The 22,344-nt window shown below is 38.6% G+C and overlaps 1 protein-coding gene across 10 annotated transcripts in view; it reads left to right on the forward strand.

The window, feature by feature from the left end:
- tenm3 (teneurin transmembrane protein 3) overlaps positions 1–22,344 on the forward strand; it is a 500,548-nt gene that overhangs the window by 327,999 nt on the left and 150,205 nt on the right. For all 10 annotated transcript variants that reach the window (XM_069529751.1, XM_069529750.1, XM_069529754.1 and 7 more), the window contains one exon: positions 10,500–10,577. The gene's annotated coding sequence lies outside the window, so the exon portion shown is untranslated. The remainder of the gene's footprint in view (positions 1–10,499; positions 10,578–22,344) is intronic.

Consider the following 22,344-nt stretch of genomic DNA (forward strand, 5'->3'; position numbering starts at 1 on the left):
TAAGACCTTCAAAACTGAGATACATTATACATTAAAGTGATGAGAGCAAAAAATGAATGGCACATGAAACCAATAATTAGGTTAAATAACAGTCGAGGTAGAATGTGATGTACTCACTGAAATAGTAAAGTCAATGATTAAATGACAACTGTGCAGCCAGTCAATGATATAAACGTGGAGGCGGGGTGTAATGTTCATTGTACTTTGTTAATCGTATAGTTGAGCTATTTATCAGGACGTGTTCTTGGAGAGAAGCTGCACATGGAAGCTTTCATGGTTCAGTGTGGTGGGATAGGTTGGAAATGATCTCGTCGGCATTGACCCTGCTGGAGTGCAGCTGCTGCATGGCTGACAGTTTGCAGCCAGTCTTCTGGGCTGAGCGAATGATGTGCTGTAGCCTCTGAACAGCTCTGAACTAATGATTGCTTCAAATGAAAATGATTTATATCTAATTATGTTGAAATAAATTGTTTGTTGCAGGATCTGTTGTCCACAGCTGCTTTATATTGATTTAATTCATTTAGCATCTGAGGGCAGCAGGACTAATATGGTATGAAATCGGCAGTGTTCAAAGTGCTGTTTAAGAGCGCAGTGCTGCTACACACACCCGTTTACCACACACGCTTTCATTAGATTCCCCAAAAAACACCAGGGAGAACCATACACACCTCTACACACATAACACGAGCATATCATATCCTGATAATCTGCTTTTATGAAGAAACACACAAATTAAGTAGCATGAATTAGGAGAATGGATAATGGTGTGTGTATGTGTGTGTATGTGTAGGTGTTTGTGCACATACATAACTGACTTCAATTAATCACAAACAAAACAGGCGGCTGTGGCTCAGGAGGTACAGCGGGATGGTTGGTAAATGTACTTCCATGCTGAAGTGTCCTTGGGCAAGACAATGAACCCCAAATAGCTCCTGACAGCTGTATCAGGAGCATGTGAATGAGATGCCTGACTGGTAGACAAAGCACTGGATAGAGGCACAGTGTGAAAATGTGCATGAATGTAAATCACTTGGAGTGGTCGTTAAGTATAGAGAGGAGCTACGTACATTTTTCACCCTCAACTAACACGTCATATCTATTTTTCAGTGTGAACACATGGCAAGTTGTATGTATAATAGAAGGTGATGCTTTAGCATCTAGTCCTCTATTACCATTTCTAACCACATAGTCATAGTGTGTGTGTCAGGGTGTGCAATGATGGCTCAATTTGTTTTTGATGTACCAACAGCAGGGCAAAGCACATCCGTTTATGAACTCAAATGCACATCACATTTTGTTTCTGGTGGATTTCGATTTTCAAGTGGGAAAAAAGTTTGTTGCTTCATAGTTCCCCAGCGAGTGGGCGAAATTGACTTGTCACAATATGTTACTTTAGTTCCATCAGCCTTTCACTCCATTTCTCTCTGCCTCTGTCCACTTGTCCCTGATGCAGTTATACCACATATATACTGACAATTGATGTAATCTGTGGTTCGGTTCTCTATGCCGTAGTGTGTGTTTTCAAAAGCAACACAAGGGGAACCAGCATGCCAAATGCTGAGTCAAGGGTAAAGCAGAACAACTTAAAATTGCTATTCTAGTGTGTTTGCAATTGCATATACATACACAGAGACACAATGACATTGTCATTGGCTGTTCAATTTAGCACCTGCTTCCATTTCACTTTTAGCCAGGTCTGGGGAATGGAACATCATTTCAATACAATATCGAGCTTGCATAAACAGCATTTTCCATGGCTTCAATTAGAGGAGGAGAATGCAAAGACCACTTTTATCACAAAATGTATTTTAGATGTAACAACACGTATATATGTAAACTATTTGGGATAAACTGTTCTTTTTTTTATCACTTATTGATAAAATATAATCTGATCTTCATAGATAACAGGTACTAACCTCTTCTTCAAATGTAAAAAAACAACTGAAAAATTGATAAAATGTCTCCTTACTGCTCCTTTGGTGTCATACAAGTGTCCCTAAGCCCCAACATTCAAATTCAACTCGAAACGAGGTAATTTCCACCATGTTTTTTATCCACTGTTATCCCCAGAGCTTCATTCACGATTGTGCACGGCTCCACGCTCTTGCCCAGGGGCCACGTGATGACATCAGCATTACTCGCAAGTTCTGACCACAGGAGCAGTAGGGTTTTTTTCTGTTGTTTTTTTACATTTGAAGAAATGGTCACCTTTGACTTCAATAGTATTGGATTTGGATGCAACGCTGTTTACCCGTTCACTCTATCGAACAAGTTGTCATGTTACCTGCCCCCTACTCACCTGAATGAAATACAGACCTGCATCGATTTGGCATTCAGCGTCATGTGTTCGTATTTTCTAAAGAGAAAACATAGGAATAGAGCAGCCTTTGTGTCCTGATTCACATTATATTTTATTATATTGCTGATGAAAAAAGAATCTTACCTTCTACTTTCAGCGGCATCCTGGGACTTGATGCTCATTGAACTATATAAGTGGGCTCATCATGTTGGAACCCAGCAAAAGCGGGGCAGCAACACTTTGGGTCCCAAGCCATAATAGATGAATCACACATCCACTGCAGGTATTTAGATCTGTCCCAGTTCACCTGAACAATCTGCATGTGCCTCTAATTGGCTCTCAGCTCACAGCAAGTATATCTTCATAGGCTCAAATTGCTCCAAGAGGGCCTGTCATTGGTCCCTGCAGCAGGGAGGGACACACACATACACACGCATTCATGTACACACTCCCACGAATATACAATCAAAACATATATAAACTGTAAATCTGCATTAGTCATGTGATCATGCAGTAGGAAAAGCAGTTATATTGACCTTATGTCAATATGACAGAAAGTCCAATAATGTATGCAGTATGCTGTATTTCCCACTTATGTGGATATTGTACTGACTTTGCACTGTTCACCTTCATTGTAGAGATTGAGGGAAACAAGGACTCACAGAAAACAGCATGTATCATGCAAACCAGCCTGAGCCTCCAAGAGCTTTGCAAGTAAACATCATCTTCAGTCTCTGAGTCTGACTAAAAGCAGGATCAGCCGTAAGGCCAACTGAAATCAGGGATGTCATAAACCCCCCCACTTGCTTAGGTTAATCTGATGGACGATCTCCTGATATGCGCTCATCTTGACTTTTGTGGACTTTCTGCAGATTTTATACTAGGGGGACAGGCAGAGAAAGTCTGCAGAAACTTTGGGTGCTCTCACATGGACATTTGCGTTCACCCATACTGCTGAGATATCACATTCTTTATAATTTAGGTATATATATATATATATCTCTATATATATATATATATATATATAGAGAGAGAGAGAGAGAGAGAGAGATGTAGATATACGCATGTGGACCAACAACAGTGGTTACATTTTTGATATGGGTGATAATTAATTGAAAATGAGGGAAGGTGCTATTGAAAACTGTCAGCATGTCACCAAATTCAAATCAGACTCAAAGAATTCCTACTGCCTATAGTATTTGCTTGTATCACTGGAATTCGACTTTATCTCCTGGCCCTTCGGTAAATGCTCAGTTAAGTACAGATCATTATGGTCCCTCATAGACTCTTAAAACAATTTTTATGTTCTGTCAAATATTATTTTTTATTATCCCTAGATGATGGAATGTTATAGTCTGGAGCCTTGGACCAGGTTTTAATAAAAGATCAATATCACACCCATGTTGCATCACAATGCAAAAATTTACTACGATATTAACAAACTTGAACACATTCAAGACAAAGTAACCAATTCTCCCATGTTTGTATGATCACATACACTAGATCAGCCCAAGGAAGGAAATGGAAGTCAGTGAAGACATGAGCAGCATCTGTCTGGATTATCAGGCTGCTGATGCGTTGATTTTACACATCTACCGCTCGTCCGTGCCCTGTGTTTTTGATCATGGAAAGTGTAAAAGGCAAAGAGAAACAACATGTGACAGGTCCGTGTGTGTGTGTGTGTGAGGGAGAGAGAGGAGACGTATTTGTTAGTCTCTGTATTGTGCGCACGTGTGCTTATGTGTACATGTATAACATAACTGCAGGCGCTGAGCACAGATAACCTTCTTGGTGTCCTCTTACTGTCCCTTTCGCACACCTCTGATGTGTGTGTGTGTGTGTGTGTGTGTGTGTGTCCAGATGCTGAAACCAGATGCTTTCCTTCAGACTGTAGGCGCCTCTGATAGTGACAGGGAGCGAACACGCACAAGGTTATCACACAGACTCTCAGACACACACATCTCAGCTAGATTTCCAGGTCACATTTTGTGCTCTATGATATATCATTGTATTACAGTATTAATTTGTTTATCATCACTCTACTAAAAGACATGTCACTTACTTATAGGTATTTAAAGATGAAGTAATCCAATCTGCAAACATCTTTTCACATTCTCTTATCTGTAGTGTAGCATTACCCTCATGCCCAGGAATATGTCCTGTACAGATTATTCGCTGCTGTATGTAGGATTCACATATTTCTACTTTAAAACTTCACTTTACACTAACTACTTATATATGTGTTATGACAGAATCCCCACCTCTGCTGACCCACAACTGAGTAAAAATGTTTCCCATTAATAGTTTTTTCCTGTATTTTTAAATAAAATGATGCTACTTTCTTGTTATGGTGGAAATACCTTTGAGCATAATTTAAATGAAATGTTCTTCCAGATTATGGAGCAACATTTGAAACCTCTATTTTAAAAATGAGCATCATCTTCAATGACAAATTGCAAATACTCCAACATTTATAACTTATTGAAGTCCAAACTTGTAATATACAGTCACAATCAGGCCAAGGATCCTGATAGTATAAGATCAAATTTGATGCCAGTTGTATGTACCTCTCTAAGACTAATTTCAGCTTTTACTATAACTGCAAGCCTCAGAATTGTCAATGGAGTGTGATCACAGCCATTTGTCCTCAAATTTACTTTTTTCCTGCATTAAGTTTGTTTAGCCTGCTAGACTATTTGAACAAGCAGTGTTGGTTGCCTAGTAATGGCAGCCGCAAATGTAGTGCAACTTCCTTAGCAACTTACAGCAGGAATACAGCATGACTGCCATTTAAAACGCGATGTTGCCACTACACCTGAACAGCCCCTAATACAATTAGCACACACATGCACACAAGCAAACAAAAACAGTCCTTGAACACATCCATATATTTGCTATCATTTTCAAAAGCAAAAACTCTCTATCTCCATCACACGCACACACACACACACACACACACACTTTCAGACACACAGCGACCCTGTAAAGTAATGGTTTCATGAATAAATTACATTGCAGTAATGGAACAGTGTGGTGTTGTGAGAAAAAGGCTGACGCTGCCATGACAACCTCAAGGGTCATGTGAGGTCAACCGGCGCTGTTGCTGCAAGGCCACCTCTCCCTGAATGTTTGGATTCTGGGGTAACCATTACAGCTGCACGATTAATAGTGATGAAATTGCACATGCTTATGCAATCTCATTTCTAACTGTAATTTTAATTGAGTGAGAGAGGATGAGAGATAACAGAGTCAAGAGGAACTGAATAAATAATGAGCTGGAGATCTGCAATGAAGAAAGATTTGAAGCGATTTAAAAAATGGAAACGATGTGTTGATCAGTGTTGATAGTGTGGCAGTGGCCACAAACAAATCAGCCTCTGTTAACTGAGAATCATAATACTTTTGATTCATTGTGAAACTGTAGCAGGCCAACAAAGTCACCTGGGCAGGCGGTCCTTCACATATTTTACACTGGTAAAAGAATGAGGCCCCTGGTGACTGTATGGGCTCTGAGTGATTGGATCTCAGTACACATTTCCGCGCGTTCAGACTTCATCACCGCAAAGTGCAATATAATGAAGCAGCATAGGCCAAGAAAATGTGAGGACAAAATCCCGTTAGCCAGACACAGACATCAATAACAGATAGGGCGCGATCATATTTTTGTCGTTCCCTTTTGCAGGTCAACATTTATGTAAGAAAACAAAGTGAGCATTGTAATCTCAATTCTAAGCATGAACATTGTAATTCTCATTCTCAAAATTGACATTTGCTAGCATACAGTCTTCTTCACTACCTTTGTGGATGCTGAGTGTTACCTTTTGTTAATTATCTTTTGATCACGAGAACAATTGGCTGGAACATTTATTATTTATCACATGATTAATGACACATGACGTGCGTGTGCTTCCATGTGTAGTGGGGGCAGTGTGTTTTTGTTTGCCTTCTCCTTTGATTGAACATTAACCCAGCAGTGCCCGTTCTAGTAAAGTAAGTACACACCAGCTGTTTTATATCCGCAATAGTAGAGATGCAGCACCTATAAACCAAACTAAAGACAAAAATATAATTAATTAGATTTCTTTTCATAAAGAAGATCTCTAATATTTCACTGTTAGTAGAAGTCCCAATTATGAAGCCGAAAACAAACCGACCTTATATTTACACTTTGTTATAATTGTGTCTTTTTTATTTATCAAGTCAATTATAAAGGAATTTACACCACTGCATTTTTCACACAGTGAGAATTTTTTTTTGACCTTCCTTCAACTGCAGCAGCAGCAGCACCGTCACTGGTAACTCAAACAAGGCAAAAGTAGAACTCAAGGCAAACTTAATGATACATTTAAAGTATGACTGTACAGACAATAAAGAATTGTGTGCACTACAAGTAGGAACCTTATACTATACTATATAATATATTGTTATGTATCTATTTTGCTGTTGAATACATATAAATGTATTCAATGTAATGTAAATAAGGTCAAAGCTAAACAAGATGAGTAAATAAATATATAAGTAAACTGAGCGCAGGAGGGTGACTCACATTTAAAGTCCACGTTGGGCAGCAGATGCAGCCATCACATGTTCCATAGATGTACCCTGAAATTTTCAAAATTTGAGTTAATCATTTTGTAGGATTTTCGTCATTGTTCCACATCATCCTGTCCCATTGAATGTCTGTCACGATGTGTTATGCTGCAGCTTGAGTCAGCAGAAACAAGACATTGATACAGATTGGAGACTAAAAAATAAAAGACAAAAACAACGTGAATTTTTGTTTGAAAATGAAACACTGTTGCAAATATACTTACAGCATTTTGGATAAATTCACTGATTAGCAGGTACTATGGAAAAATGGACAGATGGATAGATAGTTGGATGATGAGGAGATAAAGTGGGAGGGGGTGTGGAAGCAATTCCTTGCACACCTCTCAGTCATAAATATGGAAAAGGAACAGTGCGGCTCAGCCAACCCTCCTACGAGCAGAATGTTATCCTGCTTCTTTGGCAGGGTAAAAAATACCTCTAGCTAAGAGAGATGCAGAGCACAGATAAACAGATGAATGGAGTTACTAACAGAGAGAGACACACAAATAATCAGAATGGAGAGTTTTGTTAAGTTGTTTTGATTCCTCGTTTAAAGTTTAGTTATGTTTTAAGTTAAGTTTTTTCAAAATGAATTATAAGGCTAAATATTAAATAGAAAGAACACTAAAATGTCTTATATCAAAGTAAACATCGATCAGCCTCATTAAAACTGGTAAATGCTTTTAATGATGTATACCGAGCTACCGGAGCCCACAATGGGTCACACATCATTTATATTCAGACACCTAAATATTGCATTAATGTATATTTACTGTCATTATGAAAAAATGGGATATCCTCTGATGCTATAATATCCTCCACTCTTTTGCACTAGAGGTTGTAACATTAATTTACGCATAGCACAGTGGAATTCAGAGACCCAATTTACAACATCATAATTGTTGAATTTTTGAATTGTTGAATCTTGATAACACTGATGTGTTTGCGTGCTTATGTGAAGAACTCTAAATAGAATCAATATAAGTTGCGGAACAGGTCAAAGATGAAGAAGTGGAGACTCAAAGGTGTCGATGTGTTTGCTTGAGTCTGTGAACCTGACGCAGACGATTTATCCGTTTTTAGACAGGATGTCTGCAAAATTAGATCCAGCAACAATGCATTCACAACAGCTCGGAAACCTCCGGAGGATTCATGTGAGGGGTAGTGCAGCATGCTGAGGCAGGCCGTAAAGTATTAATTCCACCACAGAGATCATTTGTTTTTGTTGACAGCACATCAACACTTTCTGTCTGTGCTTATCACCAAAAGATCTCTTGACGTCTTCGTCAGTGTCTTCTATGTATCGCAACACTTTTTTATCCTGACATATTTTTTTGGGGTTGTATTTCATCAATATGCCAACTCAGACCCTGATGATCCCAGGCTGTGTTCTCACATTGACTCATTCGGACATTCTCCTGAGTTTGTTGCAAGAGAAACTCCCATACAGCCTGTTCGAAGAAAGTCTGGAGTTCAGTACATGTTTCAAAGCAGCTTTACTGTGTGTGTCCCTGCCTTTTGCCACATAAAATCTATAATTGCCATTTACATGTTGCTGTTGATTGCAGTAGTTGTGTACTGATAGGTCTCAAAAGGGTAAAGCTGTGATACTGTGATATTTCTAGTTTTAGGTCTAGTTCACAATATTTACTACAGTAATAAGTGTATTCCCTCACATACAAGTATGCATATTTGTCACAGGACAGATCAAAGTACGCATGCTCTTTCTATCTATAACATTTGTATTTAACTATACCTTTCTCTAAATGTAACTGCATTCAACAGCGAGCTTTTTCCAGTGTGGTAACTATTGAATGGACAGCCTGAGGCCCTTTTCATAATCTGGGTCAAGTGTGTCATTGTTATTGACCTGGTCAAGAAGCTGCTTTCACTGTAGCCTCAGACCTCTGCTTTTCTGTCAGCTTTCATCTGTTTTATTTCAGAAGACTCAGATTTGAAGCCTATTTAGTTTTGTGTGTTGTTGCATCCATGTTAACTGTATTCAGAATTTACTTGAGACTCCTTTTCAATCGGGTGGCGGTGCCCTGCTGCTGAAACTCTTTGCAGCTTTTGTAAAGGAGATGGCTTTTAAATGTGAGGAGTGGTTATGGGGTAAATAGTTGTTTATTCATCGTCATGGAGTACATGTGGCTGTTGACATGCATTAGTGAGTAAATAGGAATACTTCTCTGCACTCTAAAAGCTCTTCTACTGATTAGTGAGAATGTAGAGCGATAGAGAAGAGAAGGATTTGTTTATCAAACACCTCCCTCCCTCAAATCTGATTAGCTCAATGTCACATTGAAGAGCTGGACCTCTCAAGTCTCTGGTGCGTGTGTGTATGTGTCTTTTCCTACATGCAAGTGTTTTGGCTCACTATAAAAACATACGTTGCTTTTTCTCTCTCACTGAGATTTCTTGTGTATGTTCTGTGTCTTCCTCTTCCTCTTCGCCAAATCCCTTTTCTCAGTTAATTTACTACCTGAAGGTGTATTTGAGGGTGTTGGGGGGGAGGGGGCAGTTCTTATGTGTATTTAAACTTGATATACACAAATGGAATTGAAATTGATGAGAAAATTAAATATTCATACACTTTATTAGTGACCGACAGGAAACTGGACACCTTACCACATGATTACAGGATTTTCTTTCCCCTCTCAGGACACAACACAGCAAATGCTGAAATAATAAGAAAACTCTTTAATCTTCATGGAAAATGAGACAGATTCGCCATGATTTAGGACATATTTTATTGAGGTTGCCTTTACCAAGCCAGTTCTTCACAATTCCAGGATAAAAAATATATAAATTCAACAATACTGCACCTGTTGTTGTGCACTAATGACCTTTAAATAAACCTGCAACTCCTCTCAGTGATCCTGTTTGCCCCCTGTAATGGTTAAGGCACATTTATCTAGAAAGGATTGTGTGTGTGCGTATGTGTGTGTGTGTGTGCTTCCACCACTGTCAGACTTCACCAAAACAACTCCACAGACACTCCTCTTATCAGGTCATCCTCTGTACAGTCAGTTATATATATTTATATGTATAAAATATCCTTCTTACACATCTGTCAACTATATCTCAGCCTAAAAGCTGGCAAGTCAACCTGAACTAGTCCGAGTTTTGGATGATGATCCATGATCCATGATCCTGATGTCAGATGAACAGTAAAAAGAAAAAAATGAAAACCGTCTTTACAGTCAAATTAGATATATTAAGCATTTCCTGCCGAGAGACCTCCTGCGCTTCTGCAGAAAGCACCAGTCGTTTAGTTAAACAACATATGTAGCCCTGTAGAAGACAGAAGAATCATGTGTTTTATGTCACTGAAAACTGGCATGTCATTTGTATTGCTGTTTACATTCATAGTCAACCCAGAGTCAACGTTTGGTTCGTTGAACCACGGTAATAGTGATTTGTCCCTTGTCTTCATTCAACTGATGGGGTTCTTGCCGTGCCAAAAGGCTTAAAGCCTGAAGGGTGACCGTTGTTAGTGTCTTTTCTATCGTCACACCTTTGCTAGTAAGACAGTAGGAGAATAAATAAATAAAGCATATTGGAAATTACTTGTTTCTGATTTTATACTTTTCCTTTTTTCTGTCCCTAGCTCGGAACGTACAGAAGGGAATGACTCGACTTAACAGCAGATCAGTGCCACTCATCTGCTAGACTGCTCAACAAGTTGGTAGGTTCAACTCAAACCTTCTACTTGTCTGTGTCTTCATCTGTTTCTCACTCGATCCCTGTATAGTTTTTATCTATCTGTCTCTCGGTCGTCCACTTTAGTATAGCTAGCTTTCTATCTTGTTCACTTTTGCTGAAATTGTTCTTTCTGTTTCTTGCCCTTCATCTCATTAAAGAATAAGAAGATTAACACCAATTTGCCTTGATTGGGCCATTCTTCTTGCAGTTCAGAAAATAAAAACGGAAGAAAACATGCTCTGCAATTTGAACACGTGCAGCAAACAAGTGATTGCAATCAATAAAAAAGAGAGAAGGAAAAGGGGGGGAAAAGTGAACAAGTAAAGCAATGAATTGCCAATTTTTGTTCCTGTCAAGTGCTTTTGGAAGGCAGCTCTTGAGGAAAAGCTGTTTCCGCTGAAGGACTCTGACAGCATTTGTGTGTGTGTGTGTGTGTGTGTGTCTGTGTGTGTGTGTGTCAGTCAGAGGCAGTGACGATGGTTGCTCAGCATTCAACAGAGCCTTATTATTAGCCTTTTTAATTTTATTTCCACAATGGTAATGTGAGATTACAAAATCTGCAAATATGATGTATGAAAGAAAAAACAAGTCTCAAGGTCACTGTGATTCCAGGTGCTGTTTTTGTGTTTCACATCTTTTTAAAATGCAGTTTGCAGTCTGCCACAGTATTTTGTGTTTCGGCAGCACAAAGGATGTAAAATATTCAGCATCAATTCTCACTGAGTGACACTGTGGGCATCAGGGACTATTAACTCTCATTTGTTTGTGATGGAGATACTGCTATCATATTTCTGTTTAAGTGACAGGTCAACAGCACATTGTTGCAGTGCTGTAGGAAAATAAACTGACTTCTGTTACAATGTCATCATGGTACTCAGGAAAAATACGGGCCCAGTACCACTACTTCTTAGTGTATGCATAATGACAGGCTGTTTCAGTTCTTCCCCTTACAGTTCAGACTTTAAGAACACAGCTTGTTGAATCCATAGCTTGGGCAGCTGTGTGCCATTCTAATGTTACTTTAGGCGTACAGATTTAGGGGGAAGTTGTCCTCAAATATTAGACTCAAAAAACTCTCGAAGTTGGTTTGCAAAAATCAGTGGTTGGGTAGATTCTGATAAAGCAGTTGCTCACTGGAAACCAAACCCATGTCAACCAATCACATGTCAGAGGAACTGAAATTCACTCCACCCAGACCTGTCAATTGATAATTGTTTATTGCCTTTTATGTAGTGAGACAGAAGATATGATCTTTCACTCTTTCCAACGCCCCTCCCTCCCGCTTTCTTTATTTTTTCCATCTTCAACATTAACATTAACCAAGTGTTACTGTGTGTTAACAAGCCACTGCTTTTTTCCCCTCCCCCTTCTCTTTAGATTTGTATCCATCTTCTTTGTCCCTTGTGTGCCGATAATACAAAAGGGCACATCAGTTACAATTACAACATCTTTTGTGTTGTAGCAAGTTGAAATTGTAACTGAACAGGAAGGAGTAGGTCTCGAATAATGAGCAAAAATGTAGGGAAGTCAGATGGGTGAGGAGGGAAAGCAATAAAGAAATGAAACCCAACATCATCCACGGTGAAGTGAAGTAAAACATGAAAGATATTAAAAAGAAACAGACAGAAAGGAGAGGGGGTAAAATGAGAGGGGAGTGAGATAGGAGAGATGGAAGACACAGGAAAGAGGGATCATGAAAGATTGAGAAGTTGTGAAATTGAAATCAATCATGTTTGCAGTATCAGTTAAAACAACAGACATATCTTCATTACTTTTCTTATTTCTACTGGCTTCAAAACATTTGGTTTAAATGAACTAAACTGATAGATTATCAATAAAAAGTAAAAAAAGTAGATATTATTATGATCATTTTAATTTCACATATCCTCCATCACTGATGATATTATTCTTGCTAGTGGTGCACCACTGCTAGATGAATGTACAAGACAAAGCTCTATTAAAAGAAGTTGATATTTGCTAAATTGCTACTAAATTTCTATGTTAGACCAAATTAAATTTTTGGTTGGTTTCATGGTTAGCCTGTAATAATAACAACGCCCATGTGTCTACTTGTTTGTTTTATGGATGGCAATGCCCAGTGGCAGTGTAAATAAAGACAGACAGCACAGCACACTGCTGCCACCTTTCTGGTCTTCTGTCCTTGTTTATCTCACTTCTGTGTCAAGTCAGTTTATTCACAGTCAAATGACAACATGCATTCTCTCAGGGCACTTATCATGTAGCTCAGGTCGAGACATAACTCTTACTGATGAATTTACAGAGACACAGACACTTGGAGAGAATGACAAGGGAGCATTTTTAGTTTTCCAATCAATTTTTTCACCACAGATGTCCATGTGAGCGTGTTGTTGACTCACAGACGGTGGCATCCCTGTAACTGTCTTTCTTTTATTCATCCCTCTCTCTTTTTTAATCCCAGAGGAGAGAGGGGGATTAGGTGGGAGAAGGGGAAAGGTAGGGGATGGAGAGAGAGAGATTATCCCAGCAGATTTGCACTTGTGAACTCTGTGAAACTCAGGTCAGATAATGTGAGAGTTATATGAACAGAAGGAATGAGAGAAAGAATGGAAAAGAGGAATGAGACAAATGCCAAAGAGTAATAGGAAAAGGGGAGGGTGAGATGATTGGTGGAGTAGATACAGAAAAAGGAATGTATGGATTATTTCAGATGAGCATTGTTGACTTGATTGTTGTGCAGCTGGGACAGAAATCCTGAACCTAAGAAAACCTAACCTAACTGCTTCTTCTCTATAAAGCTCTTACAGAAACCCCTTCTTATATTATCCATTATAGTTTTTACATAGTGTTTACATTTTACTACATTTGATTTTAAAGTCTGTGCAATTTTATCTGTAGCGGAATTAGTTTTTGCTATTTTCTTTTTGTGTTATGTGGGAATTCTTCTTTATTTGAGAGGAGAAGTGTGGACATTTTCTCATGGAGTAATACATTTGTGGAAACACCTTTGTTAACAATTATTTACATGAAAAGACATGAGTCAGCTCAGTATCTGCAGAGCTCTGATTTTGATCTTTAACATTAGATTTGGCTGTAGGCAGCCTCACTCTTGTGGTGCACTTGAAGTTGCGAGTTTGTGGATTAGAAGCCCTACCTCCAGAGGCTGCCACCTTCGTCGCACAAAGTTTTTGGATGATCTTTTTTATCCCCAAGGGGCTATTTGACTTGCAGGTGTAAACACCAGTGCACTCATTATAAACTAGATGGAGTTCAGAAAGCACATACCTCCAACAAGCCTAAGTCTCTATAATACTAAGTTAAAGAAAGTTAAAAGGATCTGTCTGTTTATATGAATCTGCTTGAAAATGCAATGGGTTCTTTTTGAGTCATGCCAACCCCTCCACTGAATTTCATGGAAAGTATTTTTTATGTAATCTATCAAACAAGCAAAAACAGATGAAAACATAACCTCCTTGGTGGAGATAACAATAAATTAGACAAAATAAACAGAAACCAAAAAAACATAGACATACTTCTAAAAACCCTGCTTGTCCTTGTCAAAACATGCATGCAATAACTAGTCGATCTACAGCATGTTTAAAAACAGCCGATGGGACAAATCTTCTCAAGTAAGATTCGTCCCTGCTTAGGTAGGTGTTCTTCCTTCATAATGGCAAGAGACTAAACTCTGGGTGAAGAGGGTGAGTGTCTGCCAAAATGGCCTTTGCCCTCTGAGTGGCTCCAACTTCATAAACATAGCGGAGGTTATTCAAGTTAGAGCAGATGGTATCCTGGCAGAGATTTAGAATCTTCAGCAGTCTGTTCTTGTTAGTCACAAGCGTTGCCAAACCAGCAGATAATTGCAAAAGCTAACCCCCCCCCGACAAAAAAAATCTGTTCTCCTCCAGCATCAGGTTAAATCTGAAATGTGACAGCTTTTTGCTTTGCTTCTGAATCCTTTTCCTTGTTGTCAACTCTCCTCTCATTACGTGGTCAGACTCCACTGACATGTGATGTGACTCTGCTGCTACACTTACAGTTTATAGCTGCAGTGTCAGACTATGTGGTGATAAGTAGTTTCTTCAGTCAATTAACGTTGGCACCTTTACCGCGAAAATTAACCATATGGGAGTTATCTAATTAATGTATTATTGTTTTACTGTGTAACACCAGTCACACGGCAGCGACTAGACATAATTCTCTCTGGCCTGGAGGATAGTGATAAAAAAATGTCTTGCTAATGTGCTGGAACGTGGGCAATCCCAGAACATAGGGGTAAGTAAGACTGGTGACTGCCCAAATTGGTCAATAATCGTGCATTGTTTTTTATATTATTATAATTGTGAAGGACAGATTTTTGTATCTGGAAAGTCAACTGTGGATAGCATCATTATCGCTACCATCTGACATCAGGTGTCTCGTACAGAGAAGCAGTTCAAGATGTTCATTAGAATGGTTATGTGAGAATTTAAATTGCTTTTTGGAAAAGGTCCCTCGATCTTCACAAGCAGATTTCTCTCCTTCACCCATTTAAAATCTGTAATTCGGCCTACACGCTGCCGTCCAAAATCATGCCTCCCCACAGGTACTTAGAAATCATTGCACTTTTTTGTGTTGTTGTGGATTGATCATAAAATTCTTTGCAGAATTATGAGAGACATTTTCTCCCAACTCCTCCATCATCACACCCTTCTCATCTGTTCCATCTGGCAGTGCATGCTGGATTTTGATGTCATTGGAGTCTTTCATAACAGGAATGTGATATGAGCCCTGGCAGTACCTGGTCTCCGTGAACAACCACTGTTCTCCTCGCTCTCTCACTGGATGGCACGGTTTGTGTTGAAACCAAATTCCGGTGCTCATTTTCAGAAAGGTCTATGAAAACAATGTTGCTGGTCTTAGAACCTCTGGAATTCTCTGTGGAGTATAATGAAATGACACAATGGCCACAGTGCTTTCAAGAAATATCTCCTGAGAGCTGACTGTTTGAAATGAAGAAGTTTACAGGGCTGTAGCCACACTGAGAGATGAATTGGAAGACTGATTCTGAAAGCCCTAATCTCTCCAAAGAGCCCGAATCGGCTGTGACTGTATGGACTGTCAGTTTCTTTTCTCTATGAGGTCAGTTGAAACCTAAGAAGAGTGAGTTTGTATTGGTTTTCAATTGTTTTACTGTCATCAACTGTCACCTCTTGATAGTCCAACTAAAATAAGGGACCCAGGGGATGTCTCCTATTTGGAAAGAACAGGTCAACTGATTGTGTATTACATCCCTCTTCTGAGCATCCTTTTAAATATTTACTTTACTTCTTTCCCCTCTCTGTTTGGTTCCCGCTCTCATATTTCATTATTATGACTAAACCATCCTACTTCTATTTTCCTCTTTGCCTTCAGAGCTTTTTTTCTCTTGTGCTTTGTGGTAAATTTCGTTTTCAGCAGAGTTGCTGCTGTTTTCCTTCCATCGACAAAATCCTAACCCTTCTGAATTATCACCATATGATGAAAACTCTGCACCTGTCATCACCTGTATGGTGCTGATGTCAATCCAGACATGGACAATTGGAATTATTTAAAAGAGAAATGTTACTTATTTATCTGGAATTGATTAAAACAAGAATGCCCCAAATGTGTATGTTTTGAAGATGCAATCAAACAATTCTCTGTCTCAAGAAGTTACTTAGGTCATCCATCCTGTGAAACTGATTCACACTCATTACGCCTCTGCTGCACGGTAGAGGGCTGGTTAATGGTCATCTGTGGCATTTGTCTGTCCTCTCGTCAAAGGACAAGGTCACAGTGCGGTATCAACATTTTATGCTACTAAGAAGTTCAATGAAAACACATATACAGACATATACAATCACTATTCTCTTTAATTCAGCTACACATTGTTTAAATATGTCACATCTTGTTATGCAGCATTGTAATGAATATCTACACCACACATTAACACAATGAATGCATATTGAACATTAAAACATGCTGCATGGCTGTAACATTTCTCTGAGTGCATTTCTAGTTTTATTTGTCATCATCATGCATATATACACATCAAGAGTCTTGGGTAACAGATGAGCCAGGATTTTGCAAAGGAAGTGAATAGTGTGCAACCACCTCACGAGAACACATTTTTGTTTTGTTGTTTTAATACCTGCAGCGATCTCACCATCAAAACTTTTAATTGTGTCTGTTGACGACGTGTGTTGTCCACATTTATACACAGGCCACCCCCACCCATCCTACCACTACAATAATTGGATACTCAAAATGTCCAATGTGCTGGACATTGTATGCAGAGCTTTTCATTTACACTATGGTGCAGAGTGACGTTAGAACACTTTCAGTCTATCAAATTGTGATACAACATTTTATAGACAATGTTTTTCACAAAATGAAATCAAATTTGCTTAATTATTTTCACGTCTGACTTTATTTTCGCATTTCTGATAATGATTCACTTAACAGGTCTTCTTCAGAGGCCTGTTAGCTTCTTAGTGTTACAGAGCTCTGGATGCTGGTTTATTACATTTTTTATAAATGATGAATGTATCTCGTTTCCAAATCACACCAAACTCAGCACTGCACTTCCCACTAAGAAAACACATGCCAAGTCCATTAGCACAGCGTATGCAGTCCAAATACAGAACTGTAGACAGACAGAAACAAAGACAGACATTTGCTGAATTAGTTGGTGGATTTAGATTATGCATATGAATATGTTCTCTGGGTTTAAGGTTAATGGAATATTATTTGCTGCTAAAATACGTGAATAAAGATGACAAGTAAAACCAATTACATCTGTCAGCAGTTAAAAATTAATTGATATACTCAAATAAAGAGGAGGGCTGAGCTGTCGCTTTAATACCGATGAGCTTTTCTTCACTTTTCATTGATGCACAGAGTTCTTAATTAACAATTTGATTATTGATGATACATCTGATCAAACTCTATTCATTCACAAATTAAGAAAGATGCATTCACTCCTCTTTTTCCCTCTCCTTTGCTCCCTCATCATAGTGAATTGAATATACCTGACAAATGTTCAACACTGGCTCCACTATAGAGGATAATCAGACAGATTCTAGGACTGATTCACCCTTCCCAACAGTTGCAGGGGTGCTGCTGATTCATGGTTGATCTGAACAGATTTGCGGTTTACAGACAGGTTTCTCTGTATGTGTGAATGCAAATATCCGAGTGAGAGCCTCTTGACTTTCTTTGGACTTTCTCCATTCGGCCCCCTGGTATAAAGCTGTTGTGAGAACACAGCAAGAGAACCTCTGCAGGATTCAACGTGAGCGAGTTGGCGGGTTGATGATATTTCTAACACACAACAGATGCACAATTAAGAAAAAGCAACAAAAAAACCCCACTAATTTCTCTGGATGAAAAGCTGTGCTATACTTGGAAGACACAGACGTGGTGATAAGAGCACATCTATTACAATTAATACAATACATCCCAACTCTGCCTGGTGCACCATCATTTTCTATTACTAATGTATTTTGCATTCATTTGTCAGTCTTTATTTTTACATTAATTAATTCCTATATTTCTGTAAATAAATGTATAAATGTAAAGTACAGTCAACTACATGCATAAATAAAAGTGGAGGTACTTTCACTATAAAAACTAATATATTTCGTTTTACTGTTGTATTCAAGTATTTATTAATGAATGGCATTCACTTATTTCTCATATGTTATCAAGCTCTTTATATCCATCCATTATTTAAAGCTGTGGCTCAGGAGGTAGAGTGGGTCATCCACTAACCAGGAGGTTGACAGTTTGACTCCAGTATCCCCTATATCGTGTGTCTTGGTGAAGGATATTAAGCCCCAAATTGCCCCTGATGGCTGTGCTGGCAGTGTATGATTGATGCATGAAAGAGAAAGTGCTGCATGTGCAGCTGTGTGTGAATGTGTGAATGGCAAAACTGTTCTTTGAGCACTTTGAGTGGTCATCAAGACTAGAAAAGTTCTATATAATTACAGACCATTTACCATACCGCTTATCATTTTGAGACTGGCGGAGAAGCTGAAGTATTTAATTAACTTAATGGCATTAGGATACGTGTCTTTGGACTGTGGGAGCAAACTGAAGTACCCAGAGAAATCCCACGCTAACAGAGGAAGAAGCTGCAAACTGCACACAGAAAGACCAGACAGGCCAAACAGGATTCGACCTGAGCGTCTTCATGCTGTGAGGCAACCGTGCTAACCACTGAACTCCCGAGCTGACTTGGTTATATGTTCATTATTTTTATTTCTTGATCCGCCCGTTAATTTGGATCTGTACCGAAATTGAGTGGGTTCTCACCTGACCCATACTGCATCCTTCCACCAATTTCATGGTCATTTGTCCTGTAGCTTCTGCTCATTAACGCCAGACAAACAAGACAAGAACATAACCTCATTGCCGAAGGTAATTAAAAAATGTTTCAAAAGTTCTTAACAGAACCATGACAAGGAGTGGGACTCTGCGAGGTTTCATTAAATCTGTTTACCAGGACCCTGTACTGCATTAAAGCGTTTGTTGTGTAATTGATTTTTATCAACGTTTCATATCATACAGTTCAAGGGAATGTTTTTCTGTTGTCTGTTGCTGCAGGTTGTGAGGTTTTTCATTAACTCTATCAACAAATATTGAGAGCTTAATCCAAATACATGTGATAAGAGATGTCAATGAATTTAGAGTGAATATTTGGATTTGATAACAGCTTTGACTACATTTAATTGTACCCCAAATGTGTTGCTGTGACGCATTTTATGTCTGCAGTAAGATAATGTTTTATTTGGGTCTCAAGTCAAGCAATACAGCACAGTGGTGCAGCCAGCAGTCAGTGCATGGCAAAACAGATTTTCAATAATACAATGCAAATAAATACGCTACAAAAATCAGCAGGAAAAAATGAGCCCCTCATTTAGGGAATCTTTTCTAAGCAGTAAAATGATTTTAGAATTTTACAGAATGTAAAATGGTCAAAAAGAAAAGTTAAAAAGTACACCCTATGAAGAATAGCATCTTAGTGACAGCACTATCAATGTTACTGATGTCACATGATATGAACGGGTGTATCACATCTATCCCAAATTAGTTGAGGTTATGTTTTCTATGTAAAACCGTGGGTCTGCCGGCCAGGACAAAGATAATCATTCACTTTTCTCAATGATACGGACAAATTATTGATTTATCCTCAAATTGAATGAATGTATCCTGTTTATTCATTACAGAATAAGATGCAGAAGTTATTTGGTAAGAACTGTCTGTGTCATCATTCACGTTGTGTGAAAATAGATGAGAAACAGAGAGAGATGGTGTCTTTGAATTAAAAATTAGGAGTGAGGAAATTGAAAAAAAGAAAGAGGGCAGGATGTCCCTGAATAAAGAATGTGTGTGTTCCTGGGAGCCCTTGAAGTCGAGCAGTTCACTGGACAAAAAACTCAAGAGCAAAGTGATTAAAGAAGCAGCAGCACATAGCTCCACCGTGTTAAACGCCTCTTTAAAGCTCTGGCTCTATTCTGTACACAGTTCATGTCATACTCACAAGTTGCACACACACACACACCCACCCACACTCTGAATAAGGAGACTTATCATTTACATCCATCAACACATAAAGACATTTTTTGATCATCTTTTTCCTACAGTTTTATCTAATGTATGTGTAGATTTCTCTAGTTAGACTTGTGGTAATTGCAAATTAACAATTGAATCCAATTTACGAGTAAATCAGTTTGTCTACTTAAGCAGGGTAAACCGCTGAAACAGTAGCTGTGCTCTGAAAGTAACAAGCAAAATGACAGAATATGTGCTTCTAACAGTACGTACTGCTCACAAGTGGGTCAAAATGGGGTTTTTAAAACAAGCTGAACTGATCACCTTCACGATAAATGAACTGATTGAAGCAGTAGATATCGTATTCTCATTTTGTAGATCTAATCTGTTAATCAGAGGTGTTGATATGTTGTAAATGGACCAGTTACTTTCAGTGAGTAACAATGTATGCAACATATATTGTAATGAATACAGGTGTTAAATTAAAATCCGGTTGTGTTGAGGGTTGATTTCCGATCAGCAGTTAATATGTGATTATCATGTGGCTCCATGATGCTCCTGTTGTTCTTCTTGAGGACATCAGGTCATGTGAAGTGGGAAGTGCAGACTCTGACGTTCAAGGTTCTGCACTTATACACTGACACAGACATATGTTGAATAGAAATAAGAACATGTGGTAAATGAATGATTAGGTTTATTATTACTCCTGAGCAGCTTTGTTCCTCATCCTCCTCTTATTCAAGATGCAATTATAAAAAATGAGATTCATTCTCATAGGCAAATAGAAGGTAACGCACAAACCAAAGACTCTGGACAGTAAAGTGCATCACACAAACAACCACGCACATCAATAACACACATACACACATGCATAAACATCCAGAAGGTAGAGGATTTAGGGCTCAGCGTCTCAGATTAAGTTGATGGTTTATAAAGCTGGCCATGACTGGCTGTCATTTCTTCCCCCTCTCTCTGCTTTACTCACCCTCTCGTTGTGTCTCTTCTTGTGTGTGGCTGAACTCAGTGATCAATATTTAATTTGAGTTGTTAAGAAATTCAAAAAAATGATAAAAAAAAAGACAAATGATATTCTTGCACATATTTTATACTCCGGTCTCTGTGTGGGGAATACAAATCCAGCAAGTCTGGCAACCAAGTGAACAATTATTTTGTGTGAAGGCAATTTAAAGCTTTGTGTAGCAATTGAAAGCTAACTAGTGCAGTCCATTGTAAACCTGCCTCTTTGGAATGGGTTGTTTATTTGGCCTGTGTTAATGCTCTGGAGCTAGAATTATTTCTTGTCATCAGTGAGTCCTCCTCAAACAGTTCTGCTTGTTATTGTTTGTGTGCTGGATGTGGTGTGCAGAGGTTTTTATAAACAGTCTATGGTGCACAGGTTAGTCGGAAAACTTTGCATTTATCGTAACTGGTTTGTCTGCCCAAAGGTTTATAGTCAATGTTTTTCATAAATTGGGGCTGAATGTGCTTTATTACTCTTCACGTGTCTGTTTTTTAAATGAACTTTGGATGATTTGCTGTACTGCTGTTATGTTTTCATACATGCACGCCACTAATTCTGAGGTCTGTTAAGCAGCCAACACAATCTTCAGTATTCAACTTTCAAAATAAAAGCTCTGCAATTCCGCTCAGTATAAACAATGATGACAACACAGGAGCAGTATGGAGGCGTGTTACGTTTTATCTGTTGTTTTCTGTACGTCTGAAGAAGGGGTTCCATTTACTTCAGTTGTATTGGATTTGGCTGCAGCACTGTTTACCCCTGAGACTCCTAAAGTGTTTTGTATGATGGATAATGAGTGAATTTTCATGTTTCTGTGAACTATTCCTTTAATCTTGGTCACATATTGCACAGAAGTGGAGGTCATCCTTACTTTACAAAGTTAGGTGATTATTTATTTACATTCATGAAAAAAACCTTATGTTTTACAGTTGCATTCATGCTTTGATGAATATCAGAGCAGGCATGTACATCACACGTTACACAGTACATTTAGACTGAAAGCTATGAGAGTGGCTGTGTATCCTCCATACTAAATCAAATCTTTGAGGTAGTTTTGCTCTTCAGTAGATATAGAAACCACATAAAACTTTGATTGAAGAATCAATCAAGGGAGAAGCATTAATACAAAAATGAATAGAAGCATACGACATGAAGTGAATGTCTTATTACTAATTAAGGGAAACCCATTCAC

The sequence above is a fragment of the Paralichthys olivaceus genome, chromosome 8 (assembly GCF_024713975.1).
Source record: "Paralichthys olivaceus isolate ysfri-2021 chromosome 8, ASM2471397v2, whole genome shotgun sequence".
NCBI lineage: Eukaryota > Metazoa > Chordata > Actinopteri > Pleuronectiformes > Paralichthyidae > Paralichthys > Paralichthys olivaceus.